Source organism: Phascolarctos cinereus, unplaced genomic scaffold (assembly GCF_003287225.1).
Source record: "Phascolarctos cinereus isolate Bilbo 61053 unplaced genomic scaffold, phaCin_HiC Scaffold_9;HRSCAF=440, whole genome shotgun sequence".
Taxonomy (NCBI): Eukaryota; Metazoa; Chordata; class Mammalia; order Diprotodontia; family Phascolarctidae; genus Phascolarctos; species Phascolarctos cinereus.
The window spans coordinates 191893111-191916690 of record NW_027556402.1 but is presented as its reverse complement, the minus strand read 5'-3'; the positions used below and the strand labels follow the sequence as shown (position 1 = coordinate 191916690).

The 23580-nt window shown below is 39.6% G+C and overlaps 1 protein-coding gene and 1 long non-coding RNA gene across 7 annotated transcripts in view; both read right to left on the bottom strand.

Annotated features, from left to right (window-relative positions):
• SORCS2 (sortilin related VPS10 domain containing receptor 2) overlaps positions 1 to 23580 on the bottom strand; it is a 1236053-nt gene that overhangs the window by 895930 nt on the left and 316543 nt on the right. The gene's annotated exons all lie outside the window — the stretch shown is intronic.
• Positions 8760 to 17445, bottom strand: LOC144455490 (uncharacterized). 2 transcript variants are annotated; one of them, XR_013484187.1, is made up of 4 exons: positions 17029 to 17445; positions 14186 to 14226; positions 12506 to 12882; positions 8760 to 9240 (listed from the first exon to the last, which is right to left on the bottom strand). It is a non-coding gene; the product is annotated as an uncharacterized LOC144455490 (long non-coding RNA). The 2 variants fall into 2 exon arrangements; XR_013484186.1 differs by having other exon boundaries at positions 14186 to 17445.

The following is a 23580-nucleotide window of genomic DNA, read 5'->3' as shown; positions in this document are numbered from 1 at the left end:
AAAAGGAAAAAAACAACAAGGAAGAGGAAACATAAGAAATTCAATAACGTTAAATTGTTTATATATTTATGTATGGCAAGATAATATTTGTAACTCAACAACTTTATTGATATAAGAGCAAAGGAGGGATATATGTAGACAGAGGTTGTGGATATAAGATGAGTTTAATAGGATGATACCCTCCCCCCAACAAAAACAAATAAATAAAGGAGTGAGAAAGAAAATTATACAGGAAGGAGGGGGAAGATTAAATGGAGTAAATTATTCCACAAAAACAAAAGCAAAAAAGAGCTATTATAATTGAGGGGAAGATGGGTGAGGGGGTGGAGGGCAAATCTTAAACCTTACTCTCATCAAAATTGGCTCAAAGAGGGAATAATATACACATTCACTTGGATATAGAAATCTTTCTTGCCCTATAAGGAAGTAAAAAGAGACATGGATAATAGAAGGGGGAGAGGGGACTGATAAATGGGAGGGTATATTGGGGAAGGCAGTGATCAGAAGTAAAACATTTGTGATGATGGAAAGGGTGGGGGTTAGAGAGAGACGGAGATAAGCAAAAAGTAGCATGGAGGGAAATACACAGTTAGTTATCATCACTATAAATGTAAATGAGATGAACTCACCTATAAAATGGAAGTGGATAGTAGAATGGATTAAAAAATAGAATCCTGCAATATGCTGTTACAAGAAACACATTTGAAGCAGAGAGATACACCCAGGGTAAAGGTAAGGTGCTGGAGCAGAATCTATTATGCTCAGCTGAAGCAAAGAAAGCAGGGATAATAATCATAGATCCAATTAAAAGAGATAAAGAAGTAAACTATATCTTGCTGAAAGGTATCATGGACGATGAAGTCATATTAATAATAAACATTTATGCACCAAATGGTATAGCATCTAAGTTTTTGAAGAAGTTGAATGAATGACAGGAGGAAATGGACAATACGTGACCTCAATTTTCCCCTCTCAAAACTAGATGAATCTAACCAAAAAATAAGAAAGAAGTTAAGAAGGTGAATAAAATTTTGGAAAAGTTAGATATGATAGATCTCTGGAGAAAACTAAATGGAAATAGTAAGGAATATACCTTTTCTCAGCAGTATATGGCACCTACATACAAACTGACCATGGATTAGGACATAAAAACCTCACAACCAAATGCAGAAAAGCAGAAATAGTAAATACTTTCTTTTCAGAACACAATGCAATAAAAATTATATGCAATAATGGACAATGAAAAGAGATTAAAAATTAATTGGAAATTAAATGATCAAATCCTTGAAAAAAAGGCGGTCAAAGAGCAAATCATAGGAATAATTCACAATTTCATTAAAGAAAATGACAACAATAAGACAACATGCCAAAATTTATGGACCATATCCAAAGCAGTACTTCGGGGAAATTTTATATCTCTAATTGATTACATCAGTAAAATAGAGAAAAAGCAAATCGATCAATTAGGCATGAAACTAAAAAAAAAAACTAGAAAAAGAACAAATTAAAAATCCCCAATTAAACACCAAATTACAAATCCTGAAAAGTAAAGGAGATATTAATAAAATTGAAAGTAAGAAAGTCATTGAACTAACAAATAAAACTAAAAGCCTCTTTTATAAAAAAATAAAATAAAATAAAATAAAATAGATAAACCATTGGTTAATTTGATTTAAAAAAGGAAAGAAGAAAACCAAATTACTAGTATCAAAAATGAAAGGAGTGAATTCACCACCAATGCAGAGGTAATTAAGATAATTGTTAGGAGCTATTTTGCCCAATTACATGCTAATAAATTTGCCAATATAAATAAAATGGTAAAATGTCTACAAAAATATAAATTACCCAGATTAAAAAAGAAGAAACAAAATACTTACATAACCCAATCTTAGAAAAAGAAAGAGAACAAGCCATCAATGAACTTCCAAGAAAAAAACCCCAGGACCAGATGGTTTCACAAGCAAATATTACCAAACATTTAGTGAACAATTAATCCCAATACTGTATATACTATTTAGAAAAACAGGGGAAGAAGGAGTCCTACCAAATTCCTTTTACAACACAAATATGGTGCTGATACTGAAACCAGGAAGGGTCAAAACAGAAAAAGAAAATTATAGACCAATTTCCCTAATGAATATGGAAGCAACAATTTTAAATAAAACACTAGCAAAAAGATTATAGCAATATATCACAAGGATCATACATATGACCAGATGGAATTCATACCAGGAATTCAGGACTAGTTCAATATTAGGAAAACTATCCACATAATTGACTATGTTAATAACAAAATGAATAGAAATCACATGATTATCTCAATAGATGCAGAAAAGGCCTCTGACAAAATGCAGCACTTATTCCTATTGAAAACACTAGAGAGCATCAGCAGCAGCAAGAATTATCTGTAATGGGCATAAGCTACAAACTTTTCCAATTAGATTAAGGGTGAAGCAAGGATGCTCATTATCACCTCTATTACTTCATATTGTACTAGAAATGTTAGCAATAGCAATGAGAAGAAAAAAGACTTCTGAGAGCCAAGATGGCTGAGTAAGCAGTAAATCGCCATAAATCTCCCATACTGACCTCTAAACAACCATAAAATCATGCCCCAAAGCAACTCCTGGAACAGCAGAACCAGCAAAAAGGACAGGACGAAACAGTCATCTAGTCTAAGAAACTTGGAAGATCAGCAAGAAACGTCTGTCTCAGTTGGGTAAAAGGACAGTGCAGTCCAGAACAGCAAGTGTGCCAGCAAGCCAGCAGAAAGTCCTATCTCGGCAAACCAGCAGGAGATCCTAAGCCCCAGTGTGGTGGAGCAGGAAAATGCCAGCACCAGCCACCCCCCCTACACACACACAGTGAGCTTCAGTATAGTCAGGGGAACAGGCAGACTCCAGCTCCAATAACCACCATGTGCTTCATTTTTTTCTTTTATTTGAGTCTTCTTGTACAAATTGCCTAATATGGAAATGTTTTACATAATTGCACATGTATAACCTATGTCTGATTGCTTACCATCTCAGACAGGGGAAAAGAGAGGAAGCGAGGAAGGGACAGAATTTGGAACTCAAAACTTTAAATAAAAATGTTTTTTAAATGGAAGGGAAAAAAATATCAGATTTGCAGCTTCTTCTCTGGGGTAATGATTTTAGGAAATACTGCCCAAGGAAATTCTGTGCCTGGAGAACCTATTTGTTTAATTACTTCGGTAGAATCATAGGGTCATGCTGAAATCTAACCACCTTCCCAGACCCCTTTTCCTGGTTTATATAGACATGCATGTACCAGGTGATCCTGCTCAGGTTTTTCCAAAGCTCTGGCCTACAGATTCTGACAACAGGCACAGAAAATGCATTCCATCTCTGACCTTTGGAATCCGCTGCTCTGTCATCATGCTGTAAAAATGAATTTCTTTTTCTACTAAATATATTCCATTCAATGGCTGTAGACATTAGTGTCGCAAGGATTAAAATCAGGTCATCAGGATTGAAAATAAATAGCCCTTTAACCTGAAGAATACAAATGTGGCAGAGCCCAGAAAGGAGATGCCTTTGAGCTACAGAGAAAATGATCATTTAGCTCCCTCTCCAGAAAGCTACAGTGGGCTCTGGAGGAAGGCTGGACCTGAGGGCAAAGAGAAATTAAATTACAGCATCTCACCACTCTCTGAAACAGAGCAGAGGTAAAACCAGAGCCATTCCTGGGGCTATTGGAGTGAAGCACTTTCTCACTTAATAGGGTTTCAGGGAGTAGAATGAAGTAAGAAGGACAGACAGACTCCAGGATGTTGGCTTAAAGCTGTTGAGCAGGGCTTGGGATAGGACAATATAAGGGAGAATGGGAAAATAACTCATCCCAGCCTACCATGTGGTACCTTCTTTTTTACTAATTATTTGAGGTTTTTTTCTATAATGTTGAAGTATCTGGCACATAGTAGGGACTTCATACATATTTATTGATTGACTGATCAATCAACTGAAGAGCTACAATAGCTATCAGCACCCTCTAGATCAAGGGTTCTTAACCTAGGACTCAAACTGCTTTTTAAAAATATTTTGACAATTGTATTTCAGCACAATTGGTTTTCTTGATAATCCTGTGTATTGTATTTTATGCATTTAAAAACATTAAGAGAAGAGTCCATAGGTTTCACCAGCCTACCAGAGGGCATGACACAGAGAAAGTTAAAAATTTCTGTTTTATGTGGATAAGTTTTGGTCTATTTCTGAAAAAGTAAATGAGCCCCCTAACCATAAAGCCACACTTCATATTACTGTCTAGTCAGATCTACTCCTACAGAGAAGAGTAAATGTCAATAGTAAGCAGGTATCTATTAGGACAGTCTACAATGATGGTTTGTTTTTACTTTTTTCTTTAAACTGGGACAATTAACTCTTTTGGCTCATGTTGTTTTCATTTATGATTTCTTGAAATATAGCTCTGAAAAACCAGACTTCGATAAAGCTCATTGATATTCAAATGGAGCTGCTTAACTATGCCTTTAAACACGAATCATTCTGGCTCTCACAAATTGGCCAATACTAGGTCTCAGCCAAAACCTCACTTGGTCATTGTTTGGGTTTTGATGGCTGAGAGTGAGTGTAAATAGCTATTGTTTCTGTTCTGGCCAGAAACTCTAAGGGTCTTTCCCTCCCAGACTGATTCTTTTGTGAAGGCAAACTAAGTCATCTTTTACCTCCATTCTTACCTAGCCTTTAATTACTGAATGGGTGTTGCCTTCAGACAAAAGGACCTGGAAAATACCTTAGCCAGCATTTCCCATTGCATCTGGCCCAGCTCCAGTTGTCCTGACCTATATCTTGCCACTGGACTCTGATGACTCTGGAGGAGAGAGTGAGACTTTGCACAGCCCTGCCTCACTTAAATCAAATTCACTTGCTAGTCAAGATTTTGTCATCTTGATATCATTGGTCCTCTTCAAGAACAAAGGATGAACAACAGCAATGATGCTCATATGTAGGTGACCTTGGACAAGTCACTTTTCCTCCATGGCCGAAAATTAAATTACAAGATAAAAAAGCTAATGCCCTACATCCTTTCCTGCTCTGACATTATATATTCTATGGTCTCAGTTCCCTCCCAGCTCTAATCTATGTTCTAAGGTCCCTTTTAGCCAAAATATGCTATTTGAAGGTCACTTTCAGCTCTGACATTTTATGTTCTGTATTCTAAGGTAACTTTGATATCTAATATTCTATTTTGTATAGGGCCATGGTGAAAAGAGCAGAGGATTTGAGTCATAAACATGTTTTTCAACCACCACACTGCTACTTACAACCTAGGACAATCAATTAACCTCTCTGAGCTTCTGACGTTATGTGTTCTGTGATTCCATTCTAAGAAACTGTACATATTTAAACCCCATCAGATTCTGCTCCATGCAAAACAATGCCCACATTTAGTACATGCAGTATTTTGTCAAAACAAAGCTCAGTCAGCAAAAAAGTTACTTAACACAAGTAGGCTAGGCTCTTGTTCTCTGGAGAATACCATCCATTCAATTTAGTGTCCAGAACGTGGAACCAAAAGAATTGGACCCCAATCCCAGCTCACCACTTACTAGCTATGTGAATAAAGTAACTCACTTATCTCTCTCATGTCTTCATTTTCTGATCTGGAAAACTGGAGTAGTAACACTCACACAACCCACACGAGACCCTGAGACAGTGATCAAATAAGATGATGGGTGTCAAAATACTCTGTAAACTAGAGGAAATGATCTAAATATACATATCATCATCAGGACTACCCCTACTGAACACAGAATCCAAGGCAGGTTCCAAGAGGCATACAACTAGGGAAGTCCCAAAGAGGGAAAATTCAATTCATACATACAAAAACATTAATAATGAGTGTATATAAATATGTCTAAGCATGTATATGTGTACATATATGTATGTGTATGTTTATATGTCTTTACACATAGTAATATTTATCAAGCACGAAATCTAAACATTCTACCACCCTTGCAATCTTCCGCCCCCAACACTCTACAGATACTGTTCTTTCAGTAGTCACCAATGATCACTTGGGAGCCATCTCCAGTTGTCCTGATCTATATCTGGCCACTGGACCCAAATGGTGCCAGAGGAGAAAGTGAGGCTGGTGACCTTGCAGAACCCTCCCTCACTTAAATCCAATTTATTTGCAAGTCATGGCATCACCTTCCTGATATAGTGGTCCTCTTTGTGAAGGAAGGACAAACAACAGTGACCACTTACACAACAAAGATGTGGCCTTTTCTCACACCTCATGTTTCTTTCCCTTATATGGAATTTGACATCACTGACAGAGATAATGGAGTAAGATCCAGAATAGGAAATTCATTCTGAACTTAATAACTAAGGGGATATGTTTTGCTTGACTTATTAATACAGAAGGATTGTATTTCTTTTATTCTTTCTTTCTCTTCAGTGGATGGTAGGAGGTGGAAAGATAAAATTAATACTTGATCATTAAAAAATAATAATTTTAAATTACATCACTGACCATACCCTTCCTTGTTACCATAATGAGGAAGACAAAGCAACTGACCTATTGGGTCAGGATGGGAGCAGCTGGGAGAGAGAGAGAGAGAGAGAGAGAGAGAGAGAGAGAGAGAGAGAGAGAGAGAGACAGACAGACAGACAGAGGGAGGGAGAGAGACAGAGACCGAGAGAGACAGAGAGAGAGGAGAGAGAGAGAGGGAGAGGGAGAGACAGAGAGAGAGAGAGAGAGAGAGAGAGGGAGAGAGAGAGAGAGGGAGGGAGAGAGAGAGAGGGAGGGAGGGAGGGAGAGAGAGAGGGAGGGAGGGAGAAGAGAGAGAGGGAGAGAGGTAGGGAGAGAGGGAGGGAGGGAAGGAAGGAAGACAAAGGGAGGGAAGGAAGGAAGGAAGGAAAGGAGGAAGACAAAACGAGTAAAGAAGGAAAGATGGAAGGAGGGAGGGAAGGACGCAAGGAAAGGAGGAAGACAAAGGGAGGAAAGAAGGAAAGAAGGAAGGAAGGAAGGAGGGAGGGAGGAGGGAAGGAAGGAAGGAAGGAAGGAAGGAAGGAAGGAAGGAAGGATGGATAGAGCACCAGCCCTTAAGTCAGGAGGACCTGAGTTCAAATCTGGTCTCAGACCAAATACTTGACACTAGCTGTGTGACCCTGGGCAAGTCACTTAACCCCAACTGCCCCCCCAAAAAAAAAGAAAGAAAAAGGAAGGAAGGAAGGAAGGAAGGAAGGAAGGAAGGAAGGAAGGAAGGAAGGAAGGAAGAAAAGAAAGGAGGGAGGCAGAGAGAAAGGGAGGGAGAGAGGAAGGGAAAGAAGGAAGGAAGGAAGAAATTTCTTAAGCACTTATTATGTGCCAAGCACTGTGCTAAACCCCAGAGACAGAAATAGAAAAAGTTAGCCAGCTCCTCCCCTGACAGAGCTTTATCCTTAAGAGAGGGATGATAGCACATATAGGGTAGTGTCTGGAGAAAGAAGGTTTTATCTGGGTAAAGATAGTGAGGTGATCGATAGGGAGGTAAACTAATATGTGCTTGCCAGAAGCAGTGACACTACTGATTTGATTACTATGCCCTGAGCAAGAAGCTGGTGACTGGATGTGATTATGTAAAGCATGATATACCAGCCTGTCTCCTAATCTGGAACAGCCTGAAGGTAGCAGATAAACTTCCAAGAAGAAATAGAACAGGTGAGCAGATGCTTGCTACAGGTTGTATCTGTAGTTTCAGAGCTCTCTGAACAGAAAGGAGGATGTGGTAGCCTATTGAGGTCCCTTTTCAACAGGATGGCAGCTTTCCCATGTGAAATGTTCAATGCTCCCCTTTGCTCCTGTGTTGTATAGTATGTACTTGCAGACATCTTTGAACCAAGTCATGCTGCATTATTTCTGAGGTCTTGAGCTAAGAGGACAAAAAAAACTGCATAGTAATAATGAACCTGTGTCACAAGGTATGAAAGGCAGCATGGTGTAGTGAATTGAGAGCTGTCTCTGGAGTCAGGCAGGATACTGCGAGTTCAAATCCTCACTTTGACATAAATATGCATATTATCTTGGACAAATTGTTTAACTTCCAAGTGTTTTTGGCAACTTTTTAAGACTATAAATGGCAGAATTGTTTTTGATCTGTACTGGTTTCCCTACTGAGAATTCTCTGCATTGAGGGAATCACAAGTCCAAAAAATAAATAATAATAATAAAGTCACCAAGTCAGTAGACAAGTGGTGGCTCTTGACCATACTTTCCCAAGCATATTCCTTTTCTCTCGCTGCTATGACACAATTCTCCCAAGGTTCTTCCCTACATCTATGACCATTTGTTCCTTCAAGAAGCATTTATTAAGCACCTACTACATCCCACACACCATGTTAGGCACTGTGAGGGAAGGCAAAGATAAAACAAAACCATTCCTTCCCTCAAAGATTCTATTGGGAATGGTAGAAGAAATAATGTGAACATTCAAACTAAATAAAAAATATATTCAAAGTAAAAAACACAGTAATTTGGAGAGGGCACTAACAACTGGGGAGATAAAAACAGACCTCATGGAGTAAATGGTACTTGAGCTAAACTTTAAAGAAACCTAAGGATTCTGTGAGACTGATGTGAGGAAGGAGTGCATTTCAGATATAAGAACAAATAGCCTATGCAAAACTATGGAGATTGAAGATAGAATGTTATGTAAAAGGAACATCAAATTGACTGATCTGTTCATAAATTTTTTAATTAATTAATTTAAATTTATTTAAAGAAAAAAAGAAGAGTTGCACGTGTTATAAGAAATGACAACGCAGTGTGGTTTCTGAAAGTCTGGGAAGATTTAGATGAACAGATGCAAAATGAAGGCAGCAGAACCAGAATAACATTGTATGCAGTAACAGCAATATTGTAATGATGATCAGCTGTGAAAGACTTAGTTACTCTATTCAATATAGTGATCCAAGACAGCACCAAAGGACTCAAGATGAAAAATGCTACCTACATCCAGAGAGAGACACATCCTTTTTCACTTAATTTATTTTTCTTGCTTTTTTTGCGACATGGCTAACATGGAAATATGGTCTTTCTTGTCCACATGTACAATCAGTATATATTGCTTGCCTTCTTAATGGGCAACGGTATAGTAGATAGAGCACTGGGCCTAGAGCCAGACTCATCTTCCCGAGTTCAAATCTGGCCTCAGACACTTGCTAGATGTGTGACCCTGGGCAAATCATTGAACCCTCTTTGCCTCCATTTCCTCATCTGTAAAAAGGAGAAGGAAAAGGTAAACCACTCTAGTATCATTGTTAAGAAAACCTCAAATAGGGTCGCAAAGAGTAGAATATGACTAAAAAACAACTCAATATTTCTTAATAGGTAGAGGAGGGAGATAATTTGGAACTCAAGTTTCTAAAAATTAATATTAAAATTTTCATTATTGTAATTGGGAAATATTTGATGAAATAAATAAAAATATTTTTTAAAAAAGAAAAGTTACATGCCATAAGCTTCAAAAGTTAGGCTGGAGTCAGATTGCAGCCTAACTTAGGCTCTTTAAATGCCAAATAAGGAAGTTTGCATTTTGTCCTAGAGGTAATTGGGAAGATACTCTGGGGCCTCCTGAGCAGAAGAGTGATGTGGTCAAACCTGTGCTGTAAGAATATCAATTTGGACCAGGCTTGGTAGGTGACACACACCTGCAATCCCTTCTACAGGAGGAGGCTGTGGCTAGTGGACTGTCTAAGTCCAGGAGTTCAGTAGGGACAAGGTTGATCAGACATTCACATTAAGCCCCAAACAAATACAATGAGCCACTGGTAGCTGAGAGCCAACAGACTGTGTAAGGGGAAGAGAAGCAGCCAGCCCAGGTCAGGAAAAACAGCAGGTTGAAGCTTTCATTTTGGTCAATATTGAGATCAGGCCCAGGAGTGGCTGCTGGCCAATATAGGGAGATCCAGTCTCTGAAAAAAAAAACTAGCAGAGGGAGAAGATATCAATTTAACACTTATGTGGAGGATGGATCAGAGACTGGAGGCTGAGACACCCACTAAAAGACTGCTGCAAATCATGTACAGCCTTAGGCAGAAGAGAGAAAAAGGGGAAAGAGATAGAATTTGGAACTTGAAACTTGAAAAAAAACCTGAATGTTAAAAGATTGTTTTATGTGTAATTGGGGAAAAAATATTTTTTTTTAAAAAAGAGATTTTGCAGAAGTCTAGGGAGAGGCTGATGAAGCGTTGAACTAGGGTGGTAGCCATATGAGTGGAGAAATGGGGATCAAAGGCTATGGAAGATGTTGTAGAGACCTTTTCTGTCCATAACCTTCAAGGGTGATACTGCTTCCTTGAGCCTCCTAGCTTAGTCTCTTCAAGCTTTCATGCTTAGCCTTGTGTCTTTTATTCCTTATAATCCTACTCTCAGACAGATTTCTAGTATCTTAATAGATCCATGTGAGGACAGGCAACATAACTGTTTGGATCCTTCATCTTTGAACACCTTTCCTCAGAATCTGAAGCATAAGGCTGAGCCTTTATAATTCCCAGAAGTATGAAGCCCTTCAGGAAAATCCATTCCTTAGAGACATTTTCCAAGAAAATCAATTCAAGGTCCATCCAGGAAGATACACTATTTTCTTTACCACACACCTCTTGGAACATTAGCTCCTGCCCTGTTCTCATTAGAGCAGGGAGTATGCAAATATCTTGAGAATTAATATTGTACAGTCAAAAATAGAGTTCTAAATGGCAGACATTCAAATATTTTACAACTAAGGGAATGACATACCGTTGTTCATTTGTATTTGAATCTTATTATTATATACAAGGGCAGATACACCCAGGAAAGGACATATGTAACACAATTCTACATAAGAATTTTGTTACTGCCCAGATGCCTAGCATACCCAGAGGACCCTTGAATGGTAAAAATAATAGCAATCATTAAAATGGCAACTTGAATTTCTGAAGTGTGTTACAGCTTACAAACTGCTTTCCTCACATCAAGCTAGTGAAGCAGGGAGCACAAAAGTAATTATGCTCATTTTACTGATGAAAAAAGCTCAAAGAAATTTAATAATAATAATAATGACTAGCCTTCATATAAGTGGTTTAAGGTCTACAAAGCACTTCACATATAGAGCTATCGTCTCCACAATGCTACTTTCACCATTGTGGTTTTGATTTATCATGGGTCAGAATAAGAAATTAAATGGGAATTTTGGGGGAGTTTTGTGGAAGCTGCAGACAACATGTGAAGGCTAGCAGATGACACAGAGCCTATGACCAAATATTTAACCCAAATTTTACAATAAGTTAATGTAAACACCCCCATTAAAAAAAAAAAGAAGAAGAAGAAGAAGAAGAAAATTTTAAACTTCTTCTCTGGTACAGAGGGAAGGTCAAAAACTTTTATGTGGATTTTCCAGATTGGGGGGGGGGGTGTGACCATGCCCCTAACCACTGAGACGTGGAAAGGATAGCTGTAATTCCTTATTTGATAATGTGAACCATCGAAATTTACATAATCAATATGCATTTATGAACTAGATTATGAGCTCTTTGAAGACAGGGAATATCTTTTTCTTCTTTTCTTATCCCCAGTGCTTGGCCCAATGCCTAGCACATACTAATTGTTTATGGACTTATTTCTTTTTTTTACTGATTGACTGAATTACCTTCTTTGTGCCAGGTAATCTTCTAAGTACCAGGAGGGAGAGGAAAAGTACAAAAACAAAAGAGAAACTGTCTCTGCCCTCAAGAAGCTTGTGTTCTTTTAGGAAAACACCATGTACACATATAAGTAAACACAAAATACATGAGAATGCAATACATAATAATTCTGAGCGAGCTATTAAGTAGCTGAGCCAGAACTTCTGGTTTGAAATTCAGTGTTTTCTCCTGTATATCATTAAAACAGAAGCATGCCCTCCTTTCCATTGTCTGCTAGGTCTGGTTTGTATGCAGTGGGCCTGTCTGTGTGTCTTCTTTTGCCCAACACACAAAGCCAACATTAATGGAGACCTAATCCTCCATATCAGACTGCCAGCACACTAAAATTAAACTGCTCAATTCTGAGCAAGGCAAGCTTTTTTATCATTATTACTCACCCCTCTTCCCATAAAGCCATCATCCTACATTAATGAGGTGCCCTGAGATGGCTCACTCTATGAATGACATTTCTGTTCAGGAGGCTAGGCCAAACAGGCATTGTGGAGACTTACAGGAACAATTTTATTAGTTCCAGATTACAACACCCCTTTACCAACTTTTTTTTTTTTGGAACAAGATGGTAGCGTTAACAGATTTGGGCGCTACAGGAGGAGAGGCCAGAGGTACTGTAGTTACGGGGTTGGGAAGGCTTCCCTTGGATGCCCAGACACCACAGAGAGTGATGTCTGTGAGTAAGGAGCATCTTCATTCATTCATTCAACATTTGTGAAGTACGTACTACACTCAAGGCCAGAGGCACCACGTGGTAGAGCTTTCCGAGCTCATGTCAGTCTGATAAGCCACCGTCAGACACACCGTACCTTGACCCCAACATGGCGATGTCATTTTAGTCTTCTTCAAGGATAAAAGACAACAACCAAACCAATTTCCAATTTATCTTCTATTCATCTTGATACATAGCCGTTTGCATGCGTTCTCCTCCATTATATTGTGAGTTTCTTGAAAGCGGGAGTTGTCTCTTTGTATTTTTTCTTTTGTACCTTTCTTTGTATCCTCAGCATTTAGTAGAGTTCCTGGCACATGCTAGGCACTCAATAAATACTGATTGATTGAGTGCCTAATTTTTATCACTGTCTTAGCATGATTCCAAATTACTTTCAAGAACACTTGGAACAGTTAAAAGCTCCACCAACAATACATTAGTTTTCAATGAATCATCAAAGATCATTTCCGGGACCTAAGTACAAAGACCAACAAACAAGAGATAGAAAGAGACAGATTTCAGATCACAAGGATGAGCATCATGATTGGTACTGTCCAGAAATGGGACAGACTGACTCAATATTTATTAATGTTCTCACTGTCTCAGACTTAGAAGTCTCTCAGTGATCTCTTAATGGCTGAGAGATCACCATCATGAAAGTGATAGAGACAGAACCATGCTTTAAGCACTGGATTGAAACACAAAAGCCCTGAGTTCCCTTTAACCTCTGATTTTCTGATTCTGTTACTTGAGTTTTCAGCTTTCACTGCAATACCCCAATGCCAAATAGGGAAAGGCTGCTGTAAACTCTCCCGTATGAAAGTAAAAAGAAATCCTCTCAAGTCAACAAGGCTGAAGAGTGAAGTTAAGGACACATTGTCCAAACAGCAGCACAAGGGATATAATTATGATGGAGACCACTCAACTGGGAACTCGACCTCTCAAGTTTGACAGACTTCAGTCTGCTAATAAACAACAGGAAATGCACTTGTCTGGTCAGCAAGTCAGGGCTAGAACTTCCATGGGCACAACTTTAAATTCATGGTTGCCTGGAGACATCAGATGAGGAAAGTAAAAATAGTGAGACAGGTGTGGGAAACTTTAACTCTGGGCCTGATACTAATAAAGTCAGTGGAAACCTAGTATAATTCTGGTTAAAAAAATACTCTGAACTAGAAATTGAGAGAGCTGGGTCAGTTCCTGGCTCTGCTATTAAGTTACTATGTAAAACTAAGTAAGTCTCTCCCTCTCTGGGCCCCAATTTCCTCATCTGTAAAATTAAGGTATTGGACTAAGGAGATCTCTAAGATGCTTTCTAGCATCAGCATGTAATGTTCTATTTTTTCAAGGTCCCTTCTAGCCTTGTGGTTCTTGATTCTAGGTTCTGAAGTTCTTACAGTTCTATTCTATTCTAAGTTTTCTGTTCCAAGGTCCCCTCTAGCTTTCATGTTTCCTTTGATTTTCTATGTTCTAAAGTCCTCTCTAGGTCAATCTACGCATAATTCCTTTCTTTCCTGACCCCAAGTGGATAAGTAGTCCATAATATTCCTGAGAGTCATCCGCCAGAAGTAAACATCTCTCAAGAGATGACCTATAAAAGAAAAGGGATAGTTTCATTGTAGGGGCAACTTCCAACTTACCTTTGAATACATGTCTGGAATCTACTCTTTTCATCTTATTTTATTTTATTTTATTTTATTTTATTTTATTTTATTTTATTTTAAACCATTCCCTAGCTCTGGATTCCTAAGAAAGTAAAAGAAGGTAGTTATCTTACCCATCCTTACTCCCGGAGAGCCTGTATAAACCAAAACCAAGCTGGGAAAGAAGCAGAATACTTATCAAAAATGTTACTTTGATATCATCTCTCTCAATCACACGCAGCTTGCAGCCCATCTCTCTCAATCACATGCCAGCACGAAAATAATAAAATAAGTCCACAGTGAAGTTCTGGTAACCTGACACACTTTATCCAAAAGGAGAAGGGAAAAGAATGAGGAATAAAAAGCCCATAGCTGTTTTTTAATCTTAAAAGCAGATTCACAGATGCTTAACACGGGACTTGCTGAATGCATACAGAGAAAAGGAAAATGCCATAAATTTAAAATATGTCTTTACTTAAGAGGTTATCTCAAAGGAAAGTGGACTTTTCCATCCCCCAGTTGGTGATTGCTTTTTGCTATGTTTTAAATATTTATCTGATGAAATCATTATGCTTCCCCAAAGAGGCTATTCACGATACTGCTGGGGCTCATGGCTAATAAAAGATTCAATACAAAAAACATGGTTAAAATAACACTAAGGATCAGACTGAAATTGCCCAAAGCAAGGAAATGCCGAGCGGAGATTTTGGCTCTGTCTGAAACACACCCTGGTCTGTCTTGTGGCCTCTGGAGAAACTGGACTATCTGTAACACCTGATCACAATAGACAGCCTATAGCCAGCCCCTCTTGGAGATTACCAGGGCTGGCCAGGTTCATCTACTCTCTGAATGTCAGTCTAGCTTTCTTGTGAGGATGAAAGGAGGGAGAAAAAGGGAAAAGGATGGGGGGAGGGGGGAGGAGAGAAAGAAGAAGAAGAAGAAGAAGAAGAAGAAGAAGAAGAAGAAGAAGAAGAAGAAGAAGAAGAAGAAGAAGAAAAAGAAGAAGAAGAAGAAGAAGGAGAAGAAGAAGGAGAAGGAGAAGGAGAAGGAGAAGGAGAAGGAGAAGGAGAAGGAGAAGGAGAAGGAGAAGGAGAAGGAGAAGGAGAAGGAGAAGGAGAAGGAGAAGGAGAAGAAGGAGGAGGAGGAGGAGACAAAGATGAAGAAGAAAACAGAAAGAGAGAGAGAAGAGAGGGAGGATAGCAAAGGGAGAGGGAGAAGAGTGAGGGAGAGAGAGAGAGAGAGAGAGAGAGAGAGAGAGAGAGAGAGAGAGAGAGAGAGAGAGAGAGAGAGAGAGAGAAACTTATAAAATCAATAATGGATTCTCCAACTCAGGAGAAGAAATTATTCATTTCTCTAGTCTGATTGGAAAATTACAAGCACAAAGTGCTTTAGTTTCTATAACAGGAGTTAGAATTAGAAGGGAACTAGGAACTCATCTTCTCTGAGAACTTCCTTTTACTGTAGCACTTTTAGGGTTAGACACATTTTCTTCATAACATACCTGGGAGGTAAATAGTGAAAGCACTGTCTCCATTTTATGTATAAAGCAAACAAACATTTATTAAGCACCTCCCATGCTTCAGACACTGTGCTAAGTGCTGGGGATACAAGGAACAAAATAAAGACAGCCCTTAACCCAAAAAGAGTTCACAGTCTAACAGAGGAGACAAAAATACAAAGATCTGTGCTGGGCAAATTGGAGGTCACATCACAGGGAACAAGCTAGCATTAAGAGGAACTGAAAAGAAAAGGCTTCCTGCAGAAAGTTGCATTTTATCTGAGATTCATCAATTCGTTAATTTATTCAATGGACATTAAGCATCTTCAATGTTCAATGCCTTATTCTGGGCTCTGGGGATAAAAAAAATGAAATAAGGCAAAGGCACTTCCAGTCCAACAGAGAAAATGAAACGTGTACAAATAATTAGGATACAAGTCAGAATGTAAGGGGGAACCAAGGAGAGAAGCACAAATGGTGCAAGAGTGGTTTCTTTTCTAGTTGAGGAGGTCAGGTCCAACTTCATAGGCAAGGACCACTTAAGTCACCTTGAAGGAGGAGGCAACTTTCAGTAAAGGGAATATGGAAATGAGTAGTTTTTCCAGGATCTAAGAGATTGCCTAGGTGAATGCACAGAGATGGGAGAGGGCCAGAGGAGATCAAGACATTGCAGTAATCTTTTCTTTTTTTTTTTTTTGCTAGGCAATGGGGTTAAGTGACTTGCCCAGGGTCACACAGCTAGTAAGTGTTATGTGTCTAAGGCCGGATTTGAACTCAGGTACTCCTGAATTCAGGGCTGGTGCTCTATCCACTGCGCCACCTAGCTGCCCCCAAGTAATCTTTTCTATCTATGTATCTAGTATAAATTTTTTGAATCTATACAATTGTTTTCCAGATTGCCAAACCAATATGCTTTCTTTTTGTTCTTTAAAGACTAGATCTCCTCATCTCATCCAGGCTAGAAATTTAATGGCTATTCACAGTCCTAACCCCACTACCTAGTAGCATGGGAGCTCTATCCTGGGACTGTTCTCCTCTCCTAAACTAATCTGGGGGCTCCTTGCTCCTGGAGGCTTACCATATTGTTACCAATACCTAGTCAACATAACCCACTTCTCAGGACTGAGCTCCATAAACCCATCAGCTTCAGCCTTCCCAATAGCTAGTATTACAGCCATTCACCACCAGACCCAAGCAGTCCAATGTTTTTAATTGTAATCAGCCAATAGTTTTTAGGGCCAATAATCAGGTTTAAGGATTAAGTTAAGCATGAAAAGGAATACATAGACATATTAAGACACTAACTCTGCCCACAAGAATGGCAGTACCAGCTTGGTTGGGCCTTTTTAAATATTAAACAGGGCTCTAAGAATGACATCAGAATTGGTCATGGGTCAACAGAGATGTTGCTGATGTCAACTGTCCTCATAAAGCTTATGGTCTAAAAGGAGAATGAAGATAATAATGAAAGAAGCTTACATTTCTGAACCACTTGAAGGTTCATGACTGCTTTCTGCACAAACCTGTGAAGAAAGCAGAGCAGGTGTCACCAGCCTCACTTTACTAGTGAGGAAACCAATGCTTAGAAAGATGTGAAGTGACCTGCCCAAGATTACACAGCTTTGTAAATGCCATGGCTAAGAGCTAAACCCAGATTCCCCATGCTCTTTACATTACTCTGTGTTACCTCTTTAGTTATTGGCTAAGCTGCTCAGTAAACATTTCATCCAGTGGTAAAAAGAATTCAGCATATTTTCAGCCCTGTAACTTCTTCCTTTCCTCTTCCCCAGTCCTCCAAGTAATATATGTACCTGGTTATTCAGCACAGATGGCAGAGAATGATTGGCTGACTGGTCAGAGTACCACATGAATGTGTGTGTGTGTGTATGTATATATGTGTATACACATATATACATACACACACACACACACACACACACACACACACACACATATATATATATATATATACATGTATATTCCTCTTAAAGAAATTCCTCTTTAGGCATGCCACCTATATTCAAGAGCAACTCATAGTTTAACCAATAGGGGTAGGAAATTCAAAGCAGCTTAGAAGTTAGAAGACTAGCTTAGGGGGATGATAAAACCTCTGTTTAAGTCCTATTTATACTATCATATTTTGTCCAACAATGGGCAACTCACTCAATGTCTCAGGACCAGCAATTGCCTGAAACCAACTCTGGAGCAATAAATTGCAAGGAGTGGAGGAAGTTCGCATACCAAAAGTTCTCCTTATGATAATAACCCCAGTTCTGGATCCGTGCAACACAGCCAAACTAAAAAGAGATGGTAAAATATGTATACAAAATAAACACAAAACAAAATTATGATACACATCTAAGAAAAATGAACAAATAGTGCTAGGAAATCAGAAAACTAGGGAGGTCAATTAAAATTATGCCCAAGTGATACGTAGCCTACAATCCTCTGCATAAAGTTTTACAAACATGCTTTTATGTTGCTTGGAACAGAGCCGAAGTGGTTGGAGATGGTACTTACTGTCTAAGAATATTGAACTCTGAGTTTTCCTGGTGGAGCTGACATTCTCAGAAATGTAATTTATTTGGAGAATAGCACCCATCCAGGGGTCAGACAGTAATCTCAAGGTGTATTTCCTGTAGGGTTTGATTGAAATCTTTCTTCACACCTCCTTCCACCTCAAAGGATGTTTTGCCTCACATTTTGACCAGCAGTTTAGAAGCTCTCTAGATAGTCATGGTTTCAAAGCCTTGTTGGTGTTGGAGGAATTTATTTGCTTCAACTCAATAGATATTTATTATGCATTTCCTATGTAGAAGACTTTGAGCATACAAAGATGAAAAATTATAGACCCTGCTCTCAAGGAGTTTATAATCTAGTGAGAAACAAAAGGACAGGCATGCAGAAAAATATGATATAAGGTAGATGTAATGGGGACAAAGGAAACATCAAGGAAATGTGATCTAGGCATCAGTGAGGAGAAAGAAGTCACCTCCAACTGAATGAATCAAGGAAGACTTCGTGCAAGAAGTAACACCTGAGCTGCCCCTGAGAGGAAGAGAAGGATGTCAATGGGGGAAGAAGAAAGGGAATAAGCATTTACAGAGTGTCTACTATGTGGCAGGCACTATGCTAAGTGCTTTTTACAAATATCATCTCATTTTGACCCTCACAAAAAACCTGAAAGGTGCGTGCTATAAGAATCCCTTTTTAACAATTGAGAAGACTGAGGCTTATCCATGGTCACACAGATAGTTAATGTCCAAGGTTGGATTTGAACTCAAGTCTTCCTAACTCCCTGCCTGGCACTTTTTCCACTGCACCATCTAGCTGCCCAATCCTCTCTTCCTGGCTTTTATATATGTAAATGTTTATGTCTTCTGATTTTCTAGTTCATAATAAAAAATGCATAACCACCAGCTGCTTCAAAGGCAGAAGATGAAAAGGTAGAAAAACAGAGGAGGACCTGCAGGAATGCACAGCAGCAGTAGGATGAGGTCAGGAGTCCAATTTGCCTAGATGGTAAAAAAGTACAAAGGCTAATAATATGCAATAAGCCTAGAAAGGTAGGTTAGAGACAGACCATTGAGGGGCCTTGAATGCCAGGCTAAAGAATTTGGATTTTATTCTTTAAGCAATACAGTCAACGAAGGTGTTTTTTTTTTAATTTGTTTGTTTTTATTGTTGTTTTTGAGAGGCAATGCAGGTTAAGTTACCTGCTCAAGGTCACACAGCTATTAAGTGTCAAGTGTCTGAGGCAGGATATGAACTCAGGTCCTCCTGACTCCAGAGCCAGTGCTCTATCCATTGCGCCACCTAGCTGCTTTTTGTTTTTTTCAATGAAGGTTTTTAAACAAAGGAATGATACAGTCAGCCCAGGGTATTAGGAAGGCTCTGATCCCATTTCTGAACCTCTGTCTCTTCATCATCATTGTCCTTTATGATCTCTAGGGTCATTTCTATCTAGGGCCTAGATTCTATGGCCTAAGATCACCTACGCATATGAAAAGGAGAGGAGAGAAACGGGAGTAGGGGGGTGGGCTACTCCGCAGCCTTCAACAATAGTCTAAGTGAGAGGTGATGAAGGCTTGGATGTCTTCAGGGAGAGAAGTCAGGGACAGGTCTTGGAACACAGCCTGCTCTCTTGCATCCCAGCCCATGCCCTTTCCGCTGCACCAAGCTACCTCCTCTTTCATTGGCGGGCTGTAACCCTGGAGGGACATTCATTGGCTTTGGCTGGTGCAACATATCATTTTTGAAATGGTTTTTGTATTCTTAGCGCGTGAACCTTAAAAACAATTCATTCATCGCATTCTCCCCTTACCAGTGCCATCCTGGGACTTCTTTTTTCAAGCCTACTAATTGAAAACAGTCTGCAGTTTATTAATTACCATTCACATTATCTGCTGACATGCAGACTCCCTCATTCCGGGCTTGTTAATTAACACGTAATTGCAGAATCCACAGAGACTTACTTGCAGGTGTAATGGACTCCACCCTACAACTCATTGGCATTCCATTCTGCTCTAGGGACTCACAGAGTTCTAGGTAAATAGAATATCACTGACTAAGGCTGTCATGACCACCCTCTCTCCCTCCACCACCAGGCTCTGTCTCCTTGTGTGCTTCTTCACAGGGTCATAGAATTTCAGAGTCAGAAGGAAGATCGGTGGTCATCTCAGTCCAATCCGAACCAGAAAAAAAAATTGCTCTACTACATACCTGACAAGTGGTCATGTATCCTTTGCTTGAAAATCTGCGATGAAGGAGAGCCCAGCACCTCCCCTGGCAGTCCAGACCAGAGCTCCGATTGTTAGGAGGGTTTTTGGTTAAGGATGTTGCTGCTTCTGCTATTGTCATTGCCCCTCCCCTCAAGCCAAAAGGTGCTTTTTGCAATGTTTTTCAATTACTCCTAGTTCTGCTTTTAATGACCAAGCAGAAAAACAAAGCAACAAACAAAATAACTAATTCCATTAGTGGAATAAAGGCTCCAGTCCAACAAACAACCTGTCCACAGCTGATGACTGGGAAGGAGTAGCATCCCATTTGACAGGTGTTGGCTGGTCTGGCTTCTTTATAGAGCAGATTTAAAGAAAATGGGAAAAGGAGTGCTGGGGGAAGGCTAGAGGAGGCAAGCCCAGTCATTTTCATGAGTAAGTCAATGATAGTGCCTAATGGCTGGCTGATTACAAGGTTACTTCCCAATCAAGTTTTGTTGTGATGTTTTATGAAAATCAGTCCCCACATGGCAAATGTAGCATCACGATCCGTTTAATTAACTTGTGCATGATGAGAAACCTGCGAGGATCATCCAGCTTGCATGACCTTGCCTGGTGCTGTGAAACAAGACCCAGACTTGGAAGCAGAAGGACCTGGTTACAAATCTTGACTTTGTCTTTTCCAGAAATCCAAGCTATTATCATTTGCAACTATGTAACTCTGAGCGTGTCATCTTATTTCTCAGAGCCTCAGTATCCTTATTGGGAAAGTGGGCATAAACTCTGTACTGCCTCCTGGGCCATCTCCAGCCATCCTGATCTATGTCTGGCAACTGGACCCAGATGGCTCCAGAGGAGAAAGTGAGGCTGATAACTTCTCACAACCCTCCCTCACTTAACTCCAATTCACTTGCAAGTCATGGCTTCAGCTCCCTGATGTCATGGTCCTCTTTGGGAACAAAGGACAAACCACAACTACACAACAACAACCACACAACACATAAACTCTGTGGACCTCAGTTTCCTCAGCTATAAAATGAAAGACTTGGATTAGATGCACTCTTCCACCTTTAAGGCTAGAGTCTAGCATCTTCATATTATTAAAACAAAATTGAGGCCCGAAGAGTTTGAGGCACTTGTTCAGTAAGTTAGTGACAGGACAAAGACCAGAATCCCCTGGAGCTATGTCTCCCATTACTTGACAGTCAACAATTATTTATTAAGAGTCACATCTATACTTAATCTGAAAATGGGCATGGCAGTAAAGAACACAGGCAATTTTCAGTCTAGCTGGTAAGACAAGAGTAACAGCAATTAGAGAATTCTGTGGGCACTGTTGACATAGATGACCAATACTATAACAGGTCAAAGGTGAGGGAGTTTGATGAAGGCTGAGGTAGCCAGAAAAGGCATCTCCCATCTGGCCCATTGGCCTTGAGGATATGGAAAATGGTTGTCTCTTTCAATGATATCAAACTATCTCAGGGAGATTCCAGTCCATACATTTAAATCAGGATCTTAGACATCTGTGTGAAGACTCACTTTGGCCAGCGTTAGAGAAGGTAAGGAAATGATGAAGAAAAGGATCAGGATTGGGAGAAGGAATTGGATCCAGTTTGAGCAAATAGGTACCAGTCGGCTCCTGATTAGATATTCACTAGCTGAGATTTTTATAGCATGGTTGCAATACATAGTAACTTGCATTAGGTAATAGAGATTTAGAGCTGTCAGCAGCCTTGAAATATAAAACATTAGAGCAAAAATGGGACTTGGAGATCTCGTGAGGCAGGTAAGAGGTACAGTGGATAAAGCTCTCGGCCTCGAATCAGGAAGGCTTTCAAATCCTGTCTCAAACACTTACTGGCTGTGTGACCCTGGGCAAGTCACTTGGCCTCTGTTTGCTTCAGTTTCCTCAACAGGAAAATGGAGGGTAATAATAGTACCTACGTCCCCAGGTTGTTGTGAGGATAGAAGAAAATAATATCTGTAAAGTGCTTTGTAAGCCTATAGGAAGCTATTAGTACCTCTTTTACACATGAAAAACATAGATGAAGCCCAAGAGAAGAAATGGACTTGCCAGGAGTGGCTTAAGTTACTAGGATGGTTTCCTATCCCTGAATCTACCACTCTTCCCTCTACCCCATACTGTCACCCTAAAACCAGATGATGACAATTACCAAGAGACTGATTCCCCACACACACCCCTCCACACACCTCTTCAACAAATCTGTCCATAGTCTTATCAAATAAGTCTGGAGAGGCATTTGGGAAAGGGAATAAAAGCTGTCTGATCCTTCTGTCTGTCTGTCTGTCTATCAGTATTTAGAAAGCACTAAAATAGACTGGGAACTGGCTTGCTAGTCAAGATAATGAGATTTGTATTGCTTGTTCTAATGTAGAGAACAGAAAGGCACTTTAAGAAAATGGACTGAAATCACTGAAGATCGCAAAGGAATTATAAAACCTTTGGGGGTGAATGTCTAAAGGGAGATGCAAAAAATCAGAAAAAATGGGAATCTCAGGAGACATTGCCTAGTCTATAAGAAAACTTCAATATTTTCAAATTATTATCAGCTATTATTTCCCATTATTAGAATTATTGCTGTTTACTTCAGCCATGATGAACCAGGAAGCAGATCAATGTCACAATCTTCCTCTAATGCCCTCCTTCGATAGATTCCTTACCAATAGTTGACCCTGGGTTCTTAAAGGCTTTAACATCAGAGCATAAGCTAGGATAGGTTCTATCAAGATGGCTTTGACTTCAACAAAATGCAAAGAAAAGAAACCTGTCATCTGGAGAGAACAATAAGCAGAAATCTCTCTATGGAACCCCATGGTTCCCATGGAACCCACTGGCTGGAAGGTCAAGCTAAAGTTAAACAAAATAAAGGCTTTCTGCCATCCTTTCAATCACCCAATTTTACAATCCAGAGTAATCTACTCCTCTCCCTCCCACACCCCTGAGTACTTGGCCACTATCAGATGCCAAGACTTATTTGTTTGTCCTCTGCAACCATTCTTGTCTTTGTGCCATTCTCTCCATTCACACCGCCATTAACCTTGGTCAGGAGCTGTTCATCTCTTATCTGGACTACTTCAAGAGCCTCCTCGTTGGCCTCCCTTCCTCCAGTCTTTCTATTCTCTAACTGCTCAAGAAATACCAATGGATATTCCTAAAACACAGATGTCACTATTTCACTACCTTCCTTAAAAATCTTCAGTGGCTCCCTATTGCCGCTAGGATAAACTACCAAATTCCACCACCCAGAATTTAAAACGCTCCACATTATCTGCCTATGTTTCCAGTCTT